Genomic DNA, 22,342 nt, shown 5'->3' on the forward strand with positions numbered 1-22,342 from the left:
TTTGAATGTTTGTTTCCCTCTGCCCCCAACCCCCCCACCACCAAATTCTTATGTTGAAACCCCCTAGTGTGATGGTATTAGAATATTAGAAGGTGGGGGTTTTGAGGACGTGATTATTTCGAGGGTGAAGCCCTCATGAATAAGATTGGCGCCCTTATAACAAACTGAGGAAACCAGAGTTCTTCCTTTCCACCAATGTGAGAACACAGTGAAAAGATGCCATCTATGAACCAGAGTGTAGGCCCTCACCAGACAATTTATGGTGTTTTGTTTTAGCAGCTTGAAAAGACTAAGACAGACATTAAGTGTTAATTAACTTCGCCTAAAGTGATGCAAATGGTTGATCTCCTGTCTTGCTTTCCAAATTATTTTTGTTAATAATATTAACTCCTATTTCTTACCATAACAGAGTGAAAATAGGTGTGTAGGTATGAGAGTAGACTTTTTTTTTAAAATTAATTGTCTGGTTCCTAAAAGACACCTTTATGTCATATGATGATTAGGAGCTTGTTAGTGTCTTTTATAAATTATTCTTATTGTACTAAAATGAATATACACAGTATAGAATATATCATTTTAGTCATTTTAAGTGTAAAGTGCAGCCATCACCAGTCCATCTCTAGAACTTTTTCATTATCTCACACTGAGACTCTGTACCTATTAAATATTAATTCCTCATTTCCTCCTCTTCTCAGTCCCTGGTAGCCACTCATCTACTTTGTGCCCTCGATTCCTGATATAATTAAAATCACAAAACACGTGTTTTGCTGCATCTGACTTTTATTACTTAGCATAATGTTCTCAGTGATCATTTATGCCACAGCATGTATCAGAATATCATGCCTTTTTACAGTTGAATAATATTCCAGTGTCTGTATACACCATATTTTATTTTTCCAATGAACATCTAGATTGTTTCCATCTTTTGTCTGTTGTGAATAATGCTGACATGAGCCTAGATGTATAAATATCATGTTTTCAATTATTTTGTGTATATACCCAGTTCTTGTTGCTGCAACAGAATACTAGTACTGAATCTTTGGAAAAGAGAATTCAACAAAAATTAGGCAGGCATGGTGGTGGGCACCTGTAATCCCAGCTACATGGGAGGCTGAAGCAGGAGAATCACTTGAACCCAGGAGGTGGGGGTTGCAGTGAGTCAAGATAGGGCCACTGCACTCCAGCCTGGGCCACAGAGCGAGACTCCGTCTCAAAAAAAAAAGAGAATTCAGTAATTCCTTCATCCCTTTATATAACATCAGCTTGAGTTTCATCATTCAATGAATATGGTCTAATAATTTTATTCCTTAAATGTACTATGTTGCCCACGTGGAATAGATTATACCGGCCTAAATTCTTTCTTCCACTAACCTTGAAACTTACAAGTTTAGTGTCTGAACTATGTGGTAATAAAAATTACTTTCATTATAAAACAGGTTTATAACAAATATTTCATATACATCAAAAGGTTGAAAAGATTTCAAATTTTAGAAAAAGAAGGACTTCTTAGAAAGAATTACAATATATCTCAGTTGATAGCCTGTATACGTAACCATTAACATCAATTCAAGTTAATAACAACCTGATTGTAACCCATAATTTAAAATTTTATACTTTTATAGTATTTTACATTCTTCTCTGTAGTTCACCAACAATACTTTATAAGAGCAAAAATCAGTACTCTTCAAAGTTTAAAACCTGAGGGTCAAAATTAGGAAATATCTATTCATTTAAGCAAAGTGACTAAATGTACTCAAAAGAAGCAGAACTGCTTTTCGTACAAATGAATGTCCCTTCATCAAAGCACAGTGTTAAATGTTATTATTTTGAGGCAAAAATTTATAAATATAAATAATTTATCACACATTTTATGATTCATCATACAACTAAGGAATGTAACATAGCTTGAAATCATGTAAAAATGTTTACAGCATAAGAATGACAAAGAATTCAAACACATGAAGTATGCTTGCTCTAATAATTTAGAAAACAATAGATGCTTTTTTCATGGCCTATTTTCCCCAGAACAGGCTTATCATATTATTAATTTTATCCAGAGTCTTTGTTTTTTTTTTTCTATGTCCTCGTGGTTTATATGTGCTACTGCACAATGTGTATTTGATGTCAAAATTCTCTTCATTGAAAGAAACTTTTTAGGGTATGAGTATATTCATGTGTCTATAAATTTACCCAGTGACAACTGTTGCTGATGCTAACATTTATTGTTCACTAGCTGTTACATATTATACTAAATAATTTACATACTTAGTTTTAACTATATAAAATTGTGGATGTTTATTTTTAATCTATACAGAGGGCAGTTTCATATGGTTCATCCTGAGATTTTAGCTCATTTATTTCCCATAAGAACCATGAGATAGTTATTTATATACGTCTATTTATGTATGTATATTTAGTTATGTATGACTTATATTATTTTACAGAGGATGAAAGTAAGTCATAGAGATGTGAAATATCTTGTCCGAGGCTACCTACATAGTTAAGCAACAAACTCAACAAATGAATTTGGCAGTTTGACTCTATAGGCCATTGAATGAACTAGTCTATTACATTATAACAAGATAACAAGCAGTGAAATACACTCTGTGGGGAAGTTTGCTTCCTTTCTGGACTCCTTCCCTTTGGTAACCTACTCAAAGCCTGTAACAGCCTCAAGTATGGTCTGACTATAAACGGGAGCACGGTATCACCTAAGAGCTGCTAGAAATGCAGACCCCCGGGGAGTCTGAATCTGCATTATAATAAGATTCACATGTTACAGTGTTTCATAGGAACCTTACCTTTTAAGAACAGATCTAAGCTGTCTTCATTTTAAGACTTAATAAGCATATGCAAAACAATCCATCTACATTCAAAAGGTAAAGACAAAATAAGTCTACAGGTAATAAAATGTCCTGGTTCAGGTAACCTGTGTTCAATAAGAAAGAATACTGTAGATATAATTTTGGGTGCACACAAAATGAATTCTTGTGAATGCATACATTCCCCACACCCTTTCTTTTCGTCCCAAATACCTCTTTAACTTATTCAGTGAATAGATGTCTATTATGTCTCTATTGTCATGAGACTGTGTCTTCAGTTTGCCATTTTACTCTCTGCGATTCACATAAACCGTGGCTTTCCCTTTACACTTAGAACTTTAGGGCTTTATGTACAATCCCTGACATAGTGACATGGAGTATATCTTCCCACTAGATGGCAGTAACGGCAATTTAATAATACATGTAAAGACACTTCCAGCTTGCTACAGGGCACTGCAAACAATGACTTTGAGTGAGGATTTCGTAATTGCTGGTTTTAATATAGGGAGCAATGACTTGGTGACAAATTGGAGAACAGTTTTTCTCTTTTGATATCTATGTTTAAATTTTGTTTTGCATGCTTTTCAAGATTAAAAGTAGTCTTGTTTGCATCTCTTACCCCTAGCTATAAGGAGCAGCTATTTTATGAATAATTTTCACTGGTAAGAGTGATAGACAGGTGGTTGCTAAAATAAGATATTTTGTTAGCATAACTATATAAATCATTTTCTTATTCCATTTTTAAGGAGATCTTTCCTTTTTTCTATAAATGACCATATATTAATTTCTAAATGCAGATATTCAAGATTCTCATGAGAAATCACATCTCGGATTGATAAATTTATTTTTATTAAGTTTCTTTCCAGTAAATGTTTTAAGAGGACCACATACAAATGCCCTATAGAAGTTAAGCAATAACAGCAAGGAGAGAAGTTTATAGTAAAATGATAATAGGATTTTAGCACATATAAATGCAGTTCTATAGACATTCTATTTAGTCTATTAAATATGACTTTTTGCATTCAGAATGTTTTCACATAAATACTTAAGAGAGAGGATGACAAAGCTTATTAATAAATATGCAAATTCCTTTAGGGATATAATTATGCAACCTCATTGTTGCCTTGATATTTCAAGGGATTGAAAATACATTTGCCATTGATCACACTTGTCTTATATTGATCTATGTTGAAACTCTAAAAGTGCTACCCCAGTGCTTCTCAAACTAACTGTGGTCTAAACCAGACTATTTTTTTCCTAAATCATGAACTAACACTTTGCAATTTACAGTAAAAGTGGATAATTGGAGAAATTAAATGTAAAAACTGACATGAAAACATTCATATTTTATTATTTGAATCAACAGACACAAATGTTGGGTTGATTTTCTATGAAATGTTCTAAATGCTTACTCTCTATTTTTGTACTTCCGTGTTTTCTAACGGGTATCAAACCGTTCTCGGAAGGGCCTGGCCCACGGACCCCATTTTGCACAGGGCTGCCCTAGACTGCTTCCTAGCAGAATGGAGCCACATCTTGTTGGAGAGTTAGGTTTTAAAGCAACCACGCATGCTAAAAACCTGGGGCCTCTCAATTAGTCTAATAAAGGCAGGATTTTTATTTTTATTTTTTAATTTGGCTTCTTTGTTATCCATAATGACGTGATTGGTTTCCGTTTAGATGCTATGCAGTAGGAAAAATACATATATCTTAATGCTGGACTTACACTGAGTACAAGATAGGTGCCAAAGATGCGATGTTCCAGGCAGAAACTGATACGTCTCCCAGCGGGGACTCAGGTCTTCACCTCTGGAGAGGGAACACTGTCTTTTGCCACTATGCTATGTCCTTCAGTCTGCATCCTCCTCCCTCCACCCCCACCTGCTCTTTTTCTCCCCCAGAATGAGTACCAATGACCATATTCTCTTCCAGAGCCACATCAAAAGATTAAACAATGGCAACTTATACTGTTAGAAGGAAAAACACAATATCTGCTCATACAATCTCACAGTTTGTAGACATCAGCTGAGCTATGCTCACCCACTTTGGAGCATGGTGAAAGGCCAACCAGCTTTCTGTGAGGACATTTTTCTGAAGCACTTTAGTAAGAGGTCAATGGCAAATAGGCCTAAACACTGATGTTTTGTGTCTGAGATCTCAATTCTGTTTGGATATTGTCACATTAATTTTATAAAAACGTTATTTAATTTCAATATTATCCCATAAACATATATGTATGAAGAATATAAATATTCATACATACATTTTGAAGGTGTCTGACACATGTCAAACTAACATCAGCAACATATGTTTTACATCTAAAATCCAAAATGAATTGTCAACTTTTATCATTAGATTTTATGTCATTTAGCTGAGACGGGCCTGAATCTTAGCTTTAGACTATTTTGGATTTGGCCTTACATATACAAATTCATTTATCACTAAATTGAAAATATTTTCTTAAAAAAAAATACTCATGGAATTATTTTAATTTCAGAACTTTACTAATACTTTTTGCGAATTTAAATATATTTTGTGTTTTTCTCACTCTAATATAATGTTCAAAATGGGGAATACACTAAAATTATCCATTTTGTGTATCACATACGAAAACACACCAAATTTCCCTAAGTACATACATGTATTTGCCAGGCATAGATCAGAAAACTAGAACATTTTATCTGTACTAGTTTCTCCATTTGACGTAACGCTCTGTTTTTGTTTGTTTTGTTATTGTATCAAAGGTGTATGTTTAAAAATACAAATCAGTGTTTGAAGCTCGTTAAAACTAGCACCATTTATCACTCTGCCAGACTTTTTAAAACACACACATAAAAGAAACAAAACAATAATAACCACAAAACAAAAACACTACACAAAACTGATTTGCATACCATGTAAATTTGTTTTTAAGAAAGCAGTCCTCAGGAAACTAAGAACCAATTAGTAGAAGAATAACTTACACAAGAACTATTTTCTAATTTTCTGATACTATTTACTTCCAAACAAACAATTATTGTATAATTGCCTATATGAGTTTTTATTGATATGCATTATTTTATATGAATGTATGTATGTGCAGCCAGTGATATTTTTTGCAAAAAGTTTATTTTTTCAATCACAACTAAATATATTTGTATTATTTTAAAGTCTAATATGCTACTTTTCATGTGCTAAGCCATGAATTTCAAAGAGTACAGTGAATATTGTACATGGTTGTGTATATATGTGTATATCAACTAGGGCTAAGCACTGAAAAAATCATATAAAAACAATAGTACACAGAAGACATTTCTATCTATGAGTAATGGACTGGGAAAAGTCAGCTGAAAATAAATGTACACATTTGGAGACAAAATTTTCATATAAATGAAGAGGAAAGTTTGATTAAGATTTAATTTTTAAGATGTAAATAGAAATAACGCCAATTTAGTTTAGTTGTTTTTTTTAAAATTAGGTTTAATTATAACTCATGCAATAACTTAAGAATGAAAAAAGCATTGGGTGTTACACATAAAATTCTTTTTTGTGTTTTGAGACAGAGTCTTGCTCTGTCACCCAGGCTGGAGTGCAGTGGCACGATCTCGGCTCATTGCAAGCTCCACCTCTCAGGTTCACGCCATTCTCCTACCTCAGCCTCCCCAGTAGCTGGGACTACAGGCGCCCACCATATTTGTAACATCATTTGAGAAGACTACCTTTTTCCCAAGAACGTCTATTAAGCATTTGGATAATGATGATGGTGATTATGATGACAAAGAGGACAAAGTTAACAGTTAGAATTTCTATGGAACTTACTGTATGCTAGTATTGCTTTAAAGGCTCTACACATACTATTCTATTCTGTTGTGAGAATCAGATAAATTACAGATCAAATATTATGTTATTAATATTCTGTTTTGAAGCGCCTAGTGTCTACAAGTTCACTCTTCCAAAGTACTGCCATAAGCGCTGAACCAATTTCCCAGCTTCTCGCAGGCTAGTTTTCATGTAGCAGAGAGAACTCTTTTATTTATTGATTGATTTTTTTTAGACACAGTCTCGTTCTGTCACCAGGCTGGAGTGCAGTGGCGTGATCTCGGCTCACTGCAACCTCCACCTCCCAGGTTCAAGTGATTTTCCTGCCTCAGTCTCCCAAGTAACTGAGATAACAGGTGTGGGCCACCAAGCCTGGCTAATTTTTGTATTTTCAGGAGAGATGGGGTTTTGCCATGTTGGCCAGGATGATCTCAATCTCTTGACCTCATGATCCGCCCTCCTCCGCCTTGCAAAGTGCTAGGATAACAGGCATGAGCCATTGCGCCCTGCCACAGATTGAACTCTTAAAATATACAGATTCACTTATATATGATATAAACAGAGACTTCATTGATCAAAAGCCTCCAAGGGCCCAATTGACTTAGGAAAAGCAAGCCAATATTGTTGATATGGCCAACAAGGTCTTTCATGGCCTTACTTCACCATCTTATTGTCTCTGGTATAGCTCAAATATGCCTCACTCTGCTCTCCTTGAAAACCCGACTGGCTCTTCCCCCTGCCTCAGGGTGCCCTCTCCCAGGGTATGCATGGTAGCATACTTCTTCACTTCTTGCAGGTCTCTTCTCAGATGCTACCAACTCCAAAAAATCATCTGCAACCAAAAATAGATGAAACACTCCCCATAGCCACCCAACCAACTTTATTTTTCTTCACACTATTTGACACTGTAAAAAACAGTATGATGTTTTCTATTTGTTTGGTTTTTGGCTTAATGTCTTCCCTCTCCTCTCCATGTGCCCCCAGCACCACCTATAGAATATAAGAGCTGTGTTTGCTTGGGACTTTTTGTGTTCACTACTATAACCTGAACCTTTAGAAGACTACCTGGTGTATAGTAAGCATTTAGTCAATGTTGATAGATTGAATTGAATCATTCTTGCCAATTTTCTCCTTAAGTTTCAGCTGAACTAAATCTGCCTGATCCACACTGTTTGCTTGGAACTTAGGCTCAATGCTAACCACACACACACACACACAACCATACACATAACAGACATATATACAAAGACATTTAAACACTTGTTAATTTAAAAAGCTTCTCAAAAGCATGATCTACCTTTGCTACATTATTGTTAGGATTTAAATTTTGTACAGGAAATATAGTCTGTGCATGCAAAATTTAAGAGGGAAGAAATCAGATGCACCTAACAGTATGGTAGGTATACTATATCAGTATACTATGTGAAATGTGAGTATATAATAGACATAATATTAATATGTGTGTAATACATGTTAAATATGTAATAGATTGAGTGTATACAATATATATAATAATACATACATATAGCTTTCTGATGACCTATGCCATTCTAAACAAAATTGCTATAATGTTTTCATTAAGGAATATTATTTATTCTTAAATATGATTATATCCTGTTTATTTTCCTTGAATTGTATTCACTTGGATTAATCCATGGCTTAACTTACTTTTGCTCTCTTCGTCATACCTAGTCAATCTAAAGAAAATCCTGCGTCTGCCTTTATATCATTGGTAGGAGCTTAGCAAATCTATTCCCTAACTCATTCCTTTCTACTGACATATGGTTTTATAATGTGATTTTTTTCACCAAATATGGTGTCTGAAAAGTACAACCACGATATCAGAGTGAAGCATGTATTCTACCATGGGGATCAGGTATTTTTGGAGAGAGATAGAACTAGATAACAAATAGATTAGTAAAAGAACATTGTCTACCGAATTGCAACTCACTTTGTAAATCTTGGTTTCCTGCTTTCCCATAGACATAGAGTCATTTTCATGTGGTTATCAGATCTGGAGTTAAAATATCCCTGAGATTTGCAGTCCATGATAATATTGGTACTTTTTACTATGGCTATGATAGAAAAAAGACAATGAATATCCAGATTTTTATTTCCTTAAATTAAAAATAGTGTGCCTTAATATGGAATATTCTGTATATTAATTTGAAGGGGTATCTATACAAAACAAAATGAAGAGCAATATGTTTGACAGTTTCTCTATAAAAACAAACCACATAAACAAAATCACATCCCTCTTTCTAGCAAAAGAGATGTACAAATGTGCATCTATGATTTCTGAGCTTGGAGAAGCTTATGAGTGAGGTAGAGAAACACACCACACTCTGATATTGGCTGCCTCAGGATGAGAGGAGGAAATGATTAGTAACTTTCTCTTTATATGTGTCTGCTTTGAGTTTTAGAATCGACTGCCTTTATAATTATATATCTATATAATTATGTTTACATATTTATATGTATTTATATAATTTACTTACATATATAATTTATTTAAATATATATTATATGTCTGTATAATATATATATAATACATAATGGTATATTATTATATGCCTGTATCAACTCTGTGTGTGTAACATACACATATTAACATATACACATGCATATATGTATATCTAAAGTTGCCAGTTGTTTTTAATTTAATGTTATTTTTCCATGTTTTATTTCTGGAGGTGATTATTAAGTTTACTATTGTGTCAACTGTCTTTGGATAAGAAATGTTATACACAACAAGTATATTTTACTGTCAAGAAAGGTTGTAAATTTGTTCCACTAAAATACTGATTAGTCGTTTAGCCAAAACCAATATTTTAAATTATTCTAATAAGTAATGAGAAATAGTACAGTATTTCCACCAGTCCATTGCATATGATATGTATGCATTTCAGAAGAAAATGTATGACTGATATAAAATTTTTATTATAAATAATAAACATATTAGGATGCATGGTTTTGAGGTAGCAATAGTACTATATAACATCTGATGTAAGTGTGTATTAGTTGCAGAGATAATCTAACTCCAGTAAAGAAGGTATTGTTATACCTATTTCATTTAGTTTAATAACTAGATCTTCTGACTGACAAAAGTTTAAATGTATCATAAACGTTAATTATTTTTAGCACAGTAGAAAGAAATAAAATATATTAGTGTTACTATAATAATAAATTTATAAGCATTTGCACACAAAAATCTCTTTAAGAGAAAAAAGGACATCGAATTAGAAGAGAAATACTTTTGTTGGCTTTTCTCAAAGATAGGACTCTACTGAAGCTTGCCAAATCCAAAAATTATTAACTGGCAGAGTCAAGTTAAAAACATTTCAGCTTCACATAAAAATATACTTTGAGTTCTAGGGGTGCTACTCACATTCTATGCCCTATAGTCGCATACAAAACTGGAATGGAGAAAAAAAAATCACCAAATATGGTATGGTATGTTATAGAGCGATATTAAAACACTATGTCTTTCAAATAATTAAGACATTGTTATTTTGGAGCTGTCTCTTTACAGTGCCATTTTAATAATCAATAACCTGAAATGAAAAGTAATCAATATATAGTCATCATCAAAAATTTCCATAAACGAACCTACATCCAAATCATTCATTTCATGTTTATTCTTTAAAAAATTAAAATTAAAACATACTTATTAAAATGGAATGTCTAAAATGCTTAAACATTTTACTTTAAAACCTGTCAGTTGAAACCATCCTCCCTATATTCTTCCTCTTAGGCTCCCTAATAACTACTACACAAAAATATTAATCATATTAGTCATATTAGTAAAGTGCTTCACTAGGAATAATCAATCTAATTTATTGTAGGTCTGTTTTCTAAGTTTGGAAATATATAACTTCCAAACATCAAAATTCACAGGAGGCAAAATTAATAAAAATATTAAAAGAGGTCCAGTCACAGCTAAGTTTCCATGAAGTCAATTTTTACTGTTGCTATTTTTATTGCTGTTTACAAAATACTGAAAATATTTTAGAGACAAAAGTGAAAAGAAAAAAATCACCATTCAATTTGTTTAATATCTATAAATTTATGAACTTTTTTTCAGTCATGGGGCTATTAGTAAAATGCAACTTTTAAAAAACAGTTTTATTTTAATCGTTGCCATTAAATATATCATAAAAAGTCAAATGTATAAAATTATAATACTAGAGAGACTATTTCAAGTTTTTAAGAAGTGTTTGAAAATAAGTAATTTTATATGCTCTATTTACAATTCATTCCTTACTAATCTTATTAGCTGATATTAGCCATCCAGAAATTCTTTATTCACAACAGTAACTAAAAGAATTTAAAATTAGGTAAAGATTTGAAAAACCTGTGTTTACTTCTGAGGTTTTACAAGTTATATTTCAACTCTGTGAGAAGCTACAAATATTAACAAAATGATTGATGGGTTAGTCCAGTTTTTCAAACAGTAGAATATTAATGTAGGCTGCAGAAAGAATGTTTTCCTTCGTTGACCTAGTTCATTCATACTTGGCAAAATATTTGGAAACTAAAACATTAGGGAAGTCTAGCCTCCTCTACAGACCATGAATATGCAGAAAGAAAAGCAAAATTGAAACTTATAACCCCATGTCTTAGGATTTAATTTTAAGATGCTATTATCTATTTTTTTGTTTAAAACACTACATGATATATAAGCAGTTCAATTATAAATACATACACAGACACACACATACATATACATATATGTGATGTTTGTGGTTAAACATTTGTTTAAATAACAAATGGTTATTGATCTGTTTAATATTGAAGTAAACTAGTCAAATATTGATAACAAAGTCTAGAGTAAATTTTTAAAAATCAAGCACCACATTACTTCATCAAGCAATACATTGACATTTGTTGAATACAATAATGTAAGATTCTGGTCAGTTTTATGGTTTTTGTAGTCCTAGTAGAACATAGGGGAAAATAAACAAAAATCCATAATTAATTCTGTTAGTGCCTATACTTTACTTTTAAATGCTCCTGTAGAGAGATTTCACAGTACCTTGTTTTTTTTCTTTAATGTACACACTACAAGTTAGCCAAAATTTAAAGAAATCTAATCAGAGATCCACTCTCTACATTGGTTAAGATTTGCCATTTCCTAATCAGTAGTTTATCCTCTAGGGGCACCTGTGGCAAATGCGTCAAGTCTCCCAGTACTGCACTGTGAAACTACACATGGGAGCTTGGTAATTTACAAGACACGTTACAAACAACTTTTCACTGATGAGACAAATGATGATCAAGATATGTGATTGGCAAGAAACACTGGGTAATCTCCCCATTGTGGGAACAAAGTAAAATAATCCCAGGAAGAGGTTGCAAGTTTCACATCTTTGAAGTGGTACCTTCCATCTAAAATCTATTTGAATTGGTACCCACTCCTGGACACAGAAGGAGGGTCCTTCACCTGCTACTACTAGAAGGCTCATTGCTCCTGCTACCAGAATACAGTTGCATTTGCTCTGCGGTGAACTTTTTCTACAAAGCGCTGGATGGCATGCCTAAAAAGACAAGGAACAGAGACTCCCTCCAGATTATTTAGAACAAGCTATTTGATTTTGTACCTGATTGTTAATAAAAGTTTGTACCTTTGCAGAAATTGATCAGTAACATTTGTTTCTTGGTGTTTTTGTTTTTGAAACAACCTAATTAGTAGCAAATTTGTAAGAGAAGAGACATTTACCTCCTACCTATCTCTCATTTGTCAAAGGTCAAAATATTGACCAAAAAATCCCTAATTTGTTGAGGCAATGAATTACCTTAGATCAATTCCCACTCTCAGCATGTTAAATAGGAGATAACTCAGGTTAGAGTAGTTCATTTTTGCTAGAGAAAGTCACGATCAGTCAGGATGCTTTAGATGATGCTGGAGTACCAACCAGTTTAAAATCACAAAGAAGTATTTCTCCCTCACATTAAACGTTCATTACAGGTTAGCAGGGAAGCTTTGCTGACCGTAGCATCTTAGGTAGGCAAGATAACGGCAACTTCCACCTCAAATGTGGAGAAAGATGCAAGTAAGATGAAGGAACGCTGGAAATTAAATACTCTGGCCCCAGGCACACTTGGTCACGATTACTTTTCTGATCCCATCACGAGAGCTGGGAAAAGGAACTCGATTCTGTCACCCAAAACATGAGAAAATCAGAAATATTTGCTATTTAAATTACCATAGCAATTCAATACCTACAGATGAAAACTCAGGTTTCCTGTTTTGAACAGTGTATCTTAAGTTACAGTACGCCCGAAAATTCCACTTTTCTTTAAACAAACAAAAAAAAAGGATGATTAAATTTGGTTTTGCTATTTAACTAAGATTGAAATCTATATGACTGAAATTAAATCTATTTTAACCTGAACAACCTAGAATATGTGTAGGCAGGTTTAAATATATAAATGATATAAACAATCAATAAATTTTTTTTGCCATGGCAATCCTTACAAAAGGATAGAAAAGATATTAAACTTTATATTTAAACATTACAACAGGAGAGGTCAAATTGTTATTTGCATAGTAAAGACAATGAGTATTTGTTAAAATGGATATTTTCAGGTCCCTGGACTAATATTAAGATTTAATAGGTCTGACACTTGAATGCAGAAATCTACATTTTACAATGCACCCATTTAATCTGCTGTAGGCAATACTGAGACCACATTTTGAGAAGTGATGCTGTAGCTGATTGGTTCCAGGAGGCAAGAAGCATAAATATGAAACTGAATTGAAGAAAAAGTAAGGGTTCAATCAATGCATGGCAACTTTCATTTGGTTGCTGTAATTATATTAAAATTATAAAAAGCATCAAAAAACACCTGACTCAGCAGTCTCCAAAAGATGCAGTGGAAATGCGGTGGCATTGCCTCTCTGTTCTAATATGCAATCAGCCCCCATTTAAATTAGGGAGAACAGAATCATATTATTCTCTTTGTGGATATTTCCGAATTGATATCTCCAATCCAGACTCCTTTCCTGAGTACTAAGCTCATATATCCAACTTTCTACCTCAGTATCTCCACTTGGTTACACTTTAATATGTCAATCTTTATATGTCTGAAATCAGATTTTTATTACTCATTTCCCAAACTGCTCATTTATCGAAGCCATTTCCATCTTAGTCCACGATAACTATTCTTTTAGATACTAAGGTGAGAACCTGGGAGCCAGGCTTGACTTATTATTTCCTCTACTATTTTGTTGAGAAATGTTTTCTCAGCCATTTTCTTTGTCATTCAGTAACACCTGTCAGTGTTTGAGATTCCTTGGAGAATCTCACCACTTCCTATCACCTCCTTTGTTACCATACTAGTCTAAGCCACCACCATCTTTTATATAAACTGTTGTAATAAACTTCTAAGGGTCTCTTCAGACATGTGCTGGTAAATGTTTATCAACAACTTTGTTTATAAATAATAAATAAGTATGTATAATGTTGTAAAACCAAAAGAAAAGAAGGAATGGGAGGAGGAGGAAGAAGAAGAAAGGAAGAAATGCAGGAAAGACAAGACGGGGAAGGGACAAGGGAGGAAGAAGTAATCCTCTATAGTATTTCAGATCTCCACATGGAATCACTTTCACCATGGCTAACTTCAAGTGACATGAGGGCATGGTTCAGGAAGAGATGCACACAATGGCTTCTGCTGAGTTGGTAGAAGCCCATTCCAACATAATGCTGGTTCTCCCTTCTTTGACCCTAGCCACCTAATATCCTCATCACCACATGGCAGTCGAAGTCACTTGAGTGGGATGATACCATTCTTCTGTCCAACGCTTCCCAAGAGGCTCCCTGTGTCACACAGAGTAAGATCTCAGATCCTGTCAGGAACTCCAAAGCTTATTTGATGGTGCCCAGGCCCTGTCCTATAACCCTCTGGTCTCACTGCCTGCTACTGTCCCCTGGCTCACTGCACTCTAGCCACACTGGCCTCCTACCTTGTCTTTCAACATACCAAGCGTGCCTCCACCTTAAAGCTTTTGCACTCACAATTCCCTCTGCTCAAACCACTTTCTCTCTAGGTACAGGCTTGGTACCCTCTCTTACTTTCTCTTGGTCTTTGAGTAAATAGCATCTAATCAGGGAACCATGCCCTGAACCTCTGACAAAAACAAAACAAAACAAAACAAAACAAAAGGCATAATAACCTTCAGTCTCTAATTCTTCAGCTTGCTTTATTTTTCTTTATAGCACTTTTTACTGACTGACATTTATACACATATGTAAATAGATCATTATTAGCATCAATATTTATGTGTCTGTCTCTTTAAGGGCACACCCACTTACATTTTCCCAGTTCCTGTGACAGTGTCTGCCACATAATGAACTAATAAAATCTTATTGGCCAAAGACACATGCAATATACAAGCAAATAAGTGAAGAAGGCAATTCTATAAAGAAAATAAAAAGATGGTGAGAGATTCCATGAGGGATACAAAGCAGCTGTGCCCAGTGGTGGGGGATATCTCAAGTGGTGATATTGAAGCTAAGGTCAGAATGACAATGTAATTAATAGAACCTGCATATGAATAAAAATTCATTACAGGATGAAAGAGGAGCAACAGCTTTCTGGATGATTTGGGGGTTTTGAAGAAGAGCTGGTAAAACAAAACAACTTTTAGGTGTGTTCTCAAAAAGTACGCTCTGAGTCCTGAAATGATGCAGTAAAAAGAATAATTCATTTAAAGGAGGAGGAGAAGAGATAGAAAGAATCACCTTCTCCAATCTTTTTTCCTAAAGAATAGGAAGGAGCACTGCAAAATTCAAGGAGAAACCCTTATACTCGTATGAGCTGTTTCAAAGTTTACATTTTCAAAATTTATTTTTATTTCATATTTATCTCTCATCATAAACTTTGAAAATAGGCAGAGTTTATTATTCCCATCATTAAAAGAAAGAACCGAAGACTCAGAGAGATGAATGCCTTCTCTAAGGTCAAAAGGCTAGCAAGTTACTGAACCAGGACCAGCAGCCAGGCGTCCTCATGCAGTCCATTATACTGTGTCCATTATGATATGCTGCCTTGATGAAAATTGGCAAAAGACTACCTGGAGGTTGCCAATCTGCTCTGTACGAACCCAGACCCCGACAGTTGACTTACATTTAAATTCCACAGAGTTGAATTAAAGGTTGACTTTGAATGCATGGCAGGAAGGTCAACAGTAACATTAACTTTCAAAGACTTCTTAATGCCCCCCAAATTAAGTACAGACTCCCATAGCTAGCATCCAAGGCTATCACAGTGTGACTCCAGTGAGAGCTTCCAGCTTTCCTTCATATGGTTTTAAGACCTTTTTGCCTATACCAGACCATTTCCCAAGTCACTAACCATGAACGAAAGCAAAGAGAGGGGAAGGTTTAATTTGTTTCACCTGTAATATCTATCCTCTTCTTCCTCTCGTCTATTTCTGTCACAATTTAGCCATCTTTTAAGGAGTCTTTCTCAAACCCTTCAAAACAGCTGTGATTTCCTCCTTTAAAGTGTTTCTTATGACACCAACAATCTCCTGCCTGGTACTGCAGTTCATTGAAAAATTATTAAAAATCATATTTCCCAAATAGGATATAAACTTTTTTTTTCTTAAAAAAAATACTGTTCTTCAGTTCTGTATTCTTTTTCCAGAGACTCTGCCATATAATGGGGAATCAGTAAATATTTGTGGAATTAAATACAATTGATTCAAAGAGATGAATGCAACCTTCAAATTAGTGATTCCAACATTCCACTGAAGGCAGAAGTAAAAGATACAGGAGACATGGAGCACAGAGGGAAATCAATAAATCAAAGATTTGAGAGAATGAGAAAAAGTAGAAGTAAATGGAAAGAGTCAACTGCATCAACAGCAGCTGGCACAATGTATTGTGCACAGTAGCTACACAATAAGCGTGTGATGAATGAATAAATGAACAAAAAGAGGAGAGTAGAAGAGGATAAAGCACTACTGAAGATAATCTTAAAACAGGGTCATCAGTTTAAGCTAACTTGGCAAACTCTAAAAGAAATTAGGTTATTGGTATAAAATATACTCTTCAAGAAATAAGGGTAGATATCCTGCTGAACACCTTCTCTTCTATTCTCTTGTTATGAAGCGCTTTCCTCCTTAATGTAATTTGAAGCACAGAACAATTCTATGGGTAGGCAGAAGAAACATGATTCCAGCCACTTTGTAGATAAGGAACAGGATCAGGGAGGTTAAGCCTCTAGGTTAAGATCAGAATTGGGGCAAAGCAAACACCTGAAGCAAAGTCTTCTAACTCTCACATTCTCACTGCAACCAATAGACCAGCCTCATCATCACCTCCTGGGGTCTTATTGGAAATGCAGATTCTCAGACTCCACCCCAGATGCCTGAATCTTAATTGAATATTAACAATATCCCCAGGTTACTCCCCAGGTTCATTACAGGATGAAAGAGGAGCAACAGCTTTCTGGATGATTTGTGGTTTTTAAAAAAGAGCTGGTAAAACAAAACAACTTTTAGGTGTGTTCTCAAAAAGTACACCCTGAGTCCTGGAATGATGGAGTAAAAAGATAATAATTCATTTAAAGGAGGAGGAGAAGAGGCAGAAATAATCACCCTCTCCAATCCTTTATCTCAAAGAATAGGGAGGAGCACTGCAAAATTCAAGGAGAAACCCTTATACTCCTATGAGCTGTGACTCTTTCGAAGTTTCACTTGAAGAGTTACTCTCAAAGAGTTACTAAAGTTAACTGCTTAACTGATATAAAACTAGAGAACCTATCTGCCTTCAAACATATATATCATGATCAGATACATTTGACTAGATAGATAGATAGACAGCAATAGAATAACCATCACATAGAAATGTTATTCTTACATACATGCACATTTGACTATATGTTTTATTTGTTATTTTGCATAGATAAATTTATATATTCAAATACATATATATTCAAATACGTTTATATATTCAAATATATAGTAAAATATATATGTTACTTTTATATATATTTGGCTTATATATAATTATATATATTCTTATATAGAGGATATATATGAATAAATATATTCTATATTTATACATTCATATATATAGGATATATGAATAAATATAACTATACACAGTCAAACTATATATATTTGACCAAATATATTTGACAATATATATAGCAAACTATGTATATTTGATCATGTATATATATGTAGAGCAATATATATAGCAATAGAAGAACCATCACACCATACATATTGATATGTGTATATATACATATAAAGTAATAGAAGAACTATCACATAGAAATATTCTTAATACTGAGTATTAATATAACTATTTCTATATTAAATTAACTAAAATAAAGCAATAAATAATATCCTATAAATAATACTCAATATATATTATTAACTGATAATATGATTTTTATAAAATATATGATAATAAATATGAATTAAAAAGAAACATATTTTAGGTCCATGGATGTGGCCCTCAAAGAAAAAAAGAAATTTAAAGGATTGAGCCTCTTTTTAACGGAAGCAAAACTGAACAGCCTGGTGGAAGTAAATGAAGATGGATTCAATCATTTGAGAAAGAAAAGAATACAAAAGAGGAAACAAAGTAATGTAGCAAGCACAATAGTTGGCATCCATCTGTAAAAACAAAGTATTGAGGGTTGCTTATTTTAACACATGTTAACATTAGGGGGTCTGCATATACACAGAGACACTAAGTCAAATGGATTTGATACTCAACAAAAATAGGAAGGTTATGACACGCTAATTAAAGGAAATTGCTTTGGGTGATCTTATGTTAGTAAAAACAAATAATTTTTGGAAAGCAGGGCAATATAGAGCCTAAACGTGGCTTTTTACAAACACATTCACCCCTCATTGCTCAGATAAAAGAATGGACAGGAGGAAGAAGGTCATTTCCCCTTTCAGAACAGAGGGAGATTGTTTTTATTTTGCATTTTTTAAGGTTCAAACACAGCATTTTTAAAAAAGTGGTTCAAAGTTCAGAGCTGAGTTTTAGACTCAATTACTACAGCATCCCAATGTAAGGATCTCTGTATATATTTTAAAATTTGCCCTTTGCCACCTATTTATTATCATTATTTGTTCCTACCTTAGTAAAAATATAAGTGGAACAGAAGTGAAGAGCAGGTGAGTATATATAAGGCGGAAAGACAGTCCAATGAGAAGATACGTACAAAAGAGAGGACAGTTGAACTAGGCCCAGAAAGATGAATTACATTTTCTAGGCAGAAATTCTTTGAAAAAGAAAACACTATTTGTTATCAAGAGCAGAGATATGTTCTTTAAAATATATAAAATTATTTTATCTAAAGTTGAAAGAGAATAGTACTTATAAATTTATGAAATAGCAAAAGTATTTTTATTTTATCTGATATTCAATAATTCATTTAAAAACCTTTCATATATAAATATTTTGCAGTAATATGTTTTCAAATTTGGGAGGTGTTGTTTGAAAGAAAGAAGAGTTCCAGGTTTTATGGCACAGAGAAGAAAATTTTCCAGTGATAAAATTGTGTATGAATTTCCAGTGTGGTTGATATAAATGAAAAGTAAAGCCTTTTACAACTTTATATTGGCTTTAGAGTTTTCAGAAGTATAGCGTTAGTATGTCCAAATGATTTTTTTCCAAATACAAAAAACATCTTATCCAATGAGTATTCAAACACATATTTCATACATAAACATGCAGGCATACAATATTATCTAAGCTGAATGTCTGTGAGAATTTCTATTGGGTTTAGAATTGCTTGTATTTATCTTTAATAGTGAAGTATCCTCTGAGAATCTCGACTTTATGTGAAATACTTCCTTATGTTTATAAACAGGATGAACAGCAAGATTCTGGAACGTAACCTGTACTGACTCTTCACTCAAGACTGTATTAAGGATCATATCGTTGCCATCTTGGCTGCACTACTCATTAATGTTTTGTGAATATGGAGCTCTCTGTGATGTACCAACACCTATTATGTGATGAGAGTAGAATCCAAAAAGTACATGAGATTCTAGGATTAAACCAGAAGAATTCCGGGAGTTAAATATATATATATATATATATAAAATATGTATATATAATAAATTATATATATGAATATATATATTTGACTTAAAGTGACACAGTTATATTCAGAAAATTTTCTCTCGTGATAACACATTTCAGCTGCTTTCTTCTCACATTTGACTGTAGGCTCCACAACGACACAAACCATGTATTAGTCATGCTTTAATTTCTAATAAATAACACAAAACTTGGCTCAAAATAGACATTCGGATTAATTAATTTGAGGGCCTGTAAACTGAAGTGCCTAGTGCTTTGGGTTCATGGGTTTGGGAAGGTCAATTAGAACCATAATAGAAATCTCATGTACTGTCCGAAAGTAGATTCCAGAGACCCTTCCAAACATGTCACCACAAAACTCATGGTTTCAAGCAACAAGGCCAACGAAGAATCCATTCATGATTTTAAGTCTTTTATTTCGCCAATATCTATACGTATACTCCACCTATATTTACAGATTTTACCTATTAACTTATTCACAGAAATTTAGTAGGTAAAAGATTAGTTGGGAATTAATTGATTTATCACTTAAAAATGTGTTTTTCAAATTGTCTGCTCATATATTTTCCATTTTTGTTGTTCTCCTAAAAATCTCACCCAAGATGTCAGGCAGGTAAACATGTCTGATAAAATGCCTTAAATTACATGATATGCAATAAAATGTATATATTGCTTAAAGATGCTTCATCTCAGCATTATACAAACTCAAAGGTCACGAAGTGGGTCTGAGCTAGAGACACTTTTAAAGGATGTCTGGCAATTTTCAGAGCTTTCATGTTGAGAACTCACTTAAATATGATTAGACAATTACATACCAGAGCATGTAAATATTTTGATAGAAAAGGGATAAATGAATAAACATAGATGTTTATCCAGGTAATTTAAAGAAATCAGAAACATAAACTATATGAAATCTTGATATAACCGCTAAATCTTTAAAGAAAAATTAAGAGCGTCCAATATTTTTTATTGCCATCCCTTTCTTTTATGTCTAATGTTCACAATTTGCTTTAAATAGTTTTGTACTTTAGACAGTTTGATGAATAGAAAACCTCTGAACTTATTGACCTCTTAGTGCACAGCTTACCTACAAAAATGGATTCAGAGACAAAATTAGGCAATGGTGTGCTGGTCAATGTTCAACAACCAGTCTCAAAAAAGAGGGGGGAAGCCCTGATTTATAGCGTTTGCTGATTTCCATGGTGCAAATACTCCTGCCACAACTGATTTCAAGCTAAGAAAACGATGTCACTGAAAATGGAATATAGGAAGAGATAGTCAAAATTGGTTTATTCAATCTGGCTGAAGCCAGATTGAGCACATCTGTGAAATTCGGTCATATTACATTATTAAGTATTTCCTGAAAAATGTTGATTAAATACTTCCGTGAGATGATGTCAGCTGTGTGCCCTTCTTAAGTATGCACTATGTACATTAGTCTTTTAAATGCCCTCACATCTATTATACACAAGAAATCTAATTTCCATTGTTTCACATAGCATCTTTCTCACATTTATTTGACTCTTTGATTTTTTCCCTCAGAATACCTTCCAATATCTTTCAGAATAATAATGTTTCACAGGACCCTGTTTGGGAAATCACACTTCTAGTCATACTGGACACACAGTAGGCATAATAGCAAATTACTGACAAGTGTTTATGCATATAGAACGGTCATAAGAAAAAGGTGAGCAATGATATACAAATAAATAGAAGGGATTGACTTTGCATCCCAGAACCATGGCCCAATTTGTCCGTAACCTTGTGGAGAAGACCTCGGCTCTGGTGAACGCTGCTGTGACTTACTCGAAGCCTCGATTGGCCACATTTTGGTACTACGCCAAGGTTGAGCTGGTTCCTCCCACCCCTGCTGAGATCCCTAGAGTTATTCAGAGCCTGAAAAAAATAGTCAATAGTGCTCAGACTGGTAGCTTCAAACAGCTCACAGTTAAGGAAGCTGTGCTGAATGGTGTGGTGGCCACTGAGGTGTTGATGTGGTTTTATGTTGGAGAGATCATAGGCAAGCATGGCATCATTGGCTATGATGTTTGAAGACCAATCTTTAACATCTGGTTATATTTGATTTATTATTTGAGTGTTGTTGGACCATGTGTGATCAGACTACTATCTGAATAAAATAAGATTTGTCAAAAATAAATAAATAAATAAATAAATAAATAAATAAATAGAAGGGATTCTGTCCTGATTTTCATGAGATTGGATTATTCTGAAAATTGTTTCACTGGTGCAACCACAGTTGTATTCACTTATTAGAGAGGCATTTATTGAGCATATACTATATTCAGAGCGCTATCACTACACTAAGGCACTGGAACATTTCAGACTTTTTCTCACGTTTAAGGATAGATGCTCCATTAGGCAACGCCAAATTTAGTTTTCCTTTTTTAAACAAATTTTGAAGTGGGGAGGGCAAAACTCAGTAATTATTCTAAAATGTAATTGAAAGGAATATTTAAATCTAACACATGTTAGGAGTGGACCTTTTGCAAACTATATGCAGGATGTACATAATACACAGCTATTTAATAACACAGATATAGATAATTTTTTAAAGGGAAGAAGCTGTCATTTTTCCTAAATACCCAATATTAAATATTTTTACCTGGATGTTAAATGTTTAAA

The 22,342-nt window shown here is 33.6% G+C and overlaps 1 pseudogene across 1 annotated transcript; it reads left to right on the top strand.

Annotated features, from left to right (window-relative positions):
* The first annotated feature begins 21,420 nt into the window (after positions 1–21,420).
* On the top strand, positions 21,421–21,853 carry LOC112621386 (annotated as a pseudogene). Its single transcript, XR_003118719.1, has one exon. The product of XR_003118719.1 is annotated as an ATP synthase subunit g, mitochondrial pseudogene (transcript).
* Positions 21,854–22,342: the final 489 nt, after the last annotated feature.

The sequence above is a fragment of the Theropithecus gelada genome, chromosome 3, assembly GCF_003255815.1.
Source record: "Theropithecus gelada isolate Dixy chromosome 3, Tgel_1.0, whole genome shotgun sequence".
Taxonomy (NCBI): domain Eukaryota; kingdom Metazoa; phylum Chordata; class Mammalia; order Primates; family Cercopithecidae; genus Theropithecus; species Theropithecus gelada.